Raw genomic sequence first — 3,081 nt, 5'->3', positions numbered from 1 at the left:
GGAAAAAACTAGGTCGGATGGAGTTTGTTTTCTAAACATATAGCAAAGGCTGAAGGAGACCGACAATTAAGCTAAGATAAGGAGGCTAGCAAGCTTCACTATCTATACTAGGCATAGGGAGAACAAGTCTATGGATCCATGGCCACAACTTAATTAGCTAGCTCCTCCTCAATCGCCTACCTATAAAATTGGACGTCCACAAGAAAGTAAGCAGGTAGGCATACATGCATGGGCTGCTATCTAGTCTAGGTGTATATATAAGAAGGGGAACACTAGCTAGCTAATTCGCTCGCTCGATGGAACCGTCAACCCACCCACCTGACCAAATCAACCGTCCATCCATCTCATCCCTCCTCACCATGGTCATGTCACTGCCTTAAACCTACACCTTGGCTCTACTTGCCGTCGCCGTCGCCCCGGATGTCCAACCAGAACCAGAACCCGGCCTGAGCGTGGAGGCCACCAACGCTACGTGTGCGACCGCTTCGGCCCAATTTCGGTGCAGCCATCTGTTACTAGCCAAGCTGGACGTCAGGACGCCGGAGGTGAAGGACGTCATCCGAATGTCGATCCAGGTGGGCGCCAAGGCGGCAACGGAGGCGGCCGCCAGCAAGAAACCCTCCGAGTGCATCGCCGACTGCCTCGACGACCTTGCCTCTACGTGGAGCGAAACAAGGAGCTTCCTACTCATTGCATGTCACCGAGCCATTGTTCATGCAACAGCAATAAGAATCAGTAAGCGGAAATATGAAAAACGAGGGAACAAATCACGCTCTCCTCTTCAGTCAGGTGATGGCGGTTTTTTGTCGAGCTGCTGTTGCTTCCTGAAATACGCCCTCCTCTTCAAGAGGCCATCAGTGACACGTAGAGCTTCGAAGGCATCACCGAATTTTCGCCATGCGTGGTACGTTCCTCGTCTGACAGGTAGATGCTCAAAGAAGCCTGCATCGTTGACAGTTTCGAGTTTCGCTCGCAGCATCTGGATGTGCTTGGATAATATGGCAAGGTCGTCGAGATAGTCGGCGATGCACGCGGAGGGTTTCTTGGCATCGTTGCCGAATGCGGCTGCCTCCGCCGCCTTCTTGGCGGCCACCTGGACCGACATTCCGATCACGTCCTTCACCTCCGGCGTCCTGACATCCAGGTTGGTTAGTAGCATATGGCTGCACTGAAATTTGGCCGAAGCGGTCGCGCACGTAGTGTTGATGGCGTCCACGGGGTTCTGGTTCTGTTTGGACACCAGGGGTGACGGCGATGGCAAGTATAGCCAAGGTGTAGGTTTAAGGCAGCAGCAACATGGCCATGGTGGTGATGGATGAAGTGGATGGACGGATGATTTGGTAAGGTGTGTGGGTGTACCCACAAAATTCTGGTAATGCCTTCGAAGCTCTATGTGTCACTGATGACCTCTTGAAGAGGAGGGCGTTTTTCAGGAAGCAATAGCAGCTCGGCAAGAAAGCGGCATCACCGGACTGCAGAGGAGAGCGTGATTTGTTCGGTCGTTTTTATATTTCTGCTTACTGATTTTTATAGCTATTGCATAAATAATGGCTCAGTGGCATGCAATGGGAGCGAGTAGGAAGCTCCTTGTTTCGCTCCAAGCCAAAGGTTTCCAGCAATGGCGGAGCTATATGTAAAGGGCAATATTTTTAGGTGCTAGGATTAAGGAAAAGTGTAGCCACCTCCATGTCTTTTTGTATTAACAATTTTTGTATCATGCAATCCATTTGCTCGAGACGAAGATAAATTGGTCGGTTATTATATATACTCTATAATTTTGTTTTTAGCTTTGTTCATAACTATTCCTTCTATTCACTTACGCCTACAATCATGAACTCCAGAAATCTGTCTCATCTTTAGAGCTATGTGTGGCACACTGCATGGCAGAGCTATGCGTGGCACACACTCCAGAAATCTCACTATTTTTGTAACAAGAATTCAGTTTACCTGAACATGGACCTATGTTATATCTGCAGCAGTCTGTTACTAAACAACCAAGAGATGTCAGGACGCCGGTGGTGAACGATGTCATCAGGCTGTCCTTGCAGGTTGCGATGGAGATGACCGTGGAGGCGGCCAAATAAACACCATGTTACTAGCAAACTGTTACATAACAACATTTCATTGATGTTGTAAGATCAAGTTAATCGACCAAGGGGATGAATGGGAGGTTACGACAATTCTTGGAAAAAAAATAATTCTTCGAAGAAAAAGAGAGTGAACAGGAACAATACGAAACAATATGAAGAAATATTTGAGCTAGTAGTGAAGAATAACTTAAGCTATGCATCTAGAAACTTAAGAAAACAAGTAATCAGAACTGAAATAACAATAGCAGAACTGAGGCTAGCATGATGAGTAAGTAACAGAAGAGATAGACGATTCTAACGAAAATACATACACACTTCAGTAAAGTGAAACTGAATCTATACTTTACTAATAAAGGAAGATGATATTCTTGATCCATTATACATTTTTGCATAAAAGACCCTCACCTTAATCACTATCATCCCACGGTCTATGAGAGAAATCCGGCCATGGTCCTTGATAGATTCAGTTTATGCACCAGTGCCCTGATCGTGACACTAGCCTCCAGCGCTCATGCACCAGTGAGAATTGCCCAGCTCTTCGAAAAAGGGAGCGGGAACACCAGAGGCACCCAGCTCTTACAGGGCTGAATCAATGTGGTTTATCTGCATTTCGTTTCTATCAGATTTTTTGCAACAATTTTAAAATATTAGTGCTCGCATTGGTGGAGCGAATCCCTCAATCCTCACAAATCCATTGAAGTTCTTGGTTAGCTATTGAGTTTATTGGGAAGAGTGCAGTTCATCCACCAACTAAGGAGAAAGATGTTTGATCAGTTGCTATACAAATTGGTGTCGGATAAGCTCGGGTGTCTCAAGAATGCGAGTGACTTTCTACTCAAAAGTAGTGTATGTACCTATGATATAGAACTTCTCTGAAGACCAATGGATGAAAAAATGGGGATATCCTCTTTGACCATACAAATGGAACTTTTCCTTTATAATAAGATAAATGTAGGCTTAGAATTGTGGACGACTGAGTTCTGTTGTAACC

General features: G+C 45.8%; 1 long non-coding RNA gene across 1 annotated transcript; it reads left to right on the top strand.

Moving 5' to 3' along the window:
- Positions 1–304: 304 nt before the first annotated feature.
- Positions 305–1,786, top strand: LOC123176004 (uncharacterized). Its single transcript, XR_006488322.1, has 2 exons — positions 305–1,144; positions 1,244–1,786. It is a non-coding gene; the product is annotated as an uncharacterized lncRNA (long non-coding RNA).
- The last annotated feature ends 1,295 nt before the right edge of the window (positions 1,787–3,081 follow it).

This window comes from Triticum aestivum, chromosome 1D (assembly GCF_018294505.1).
Source record: "Triticum aestivum cultivar Chinese Spring chromosome 1D, IWGSC CS RefSeq v2.1, whole genome shotgun sequence".
Lineage (NCBI taxonomy): Eukaryota > Viridiplantae > Streptophyta > Magnoliopsida > Poales > Poaceae > Triticum > Triticum aestivum.
This window is presented reverse-complemented; position numbering and strand designations above follow the sequence as displayed.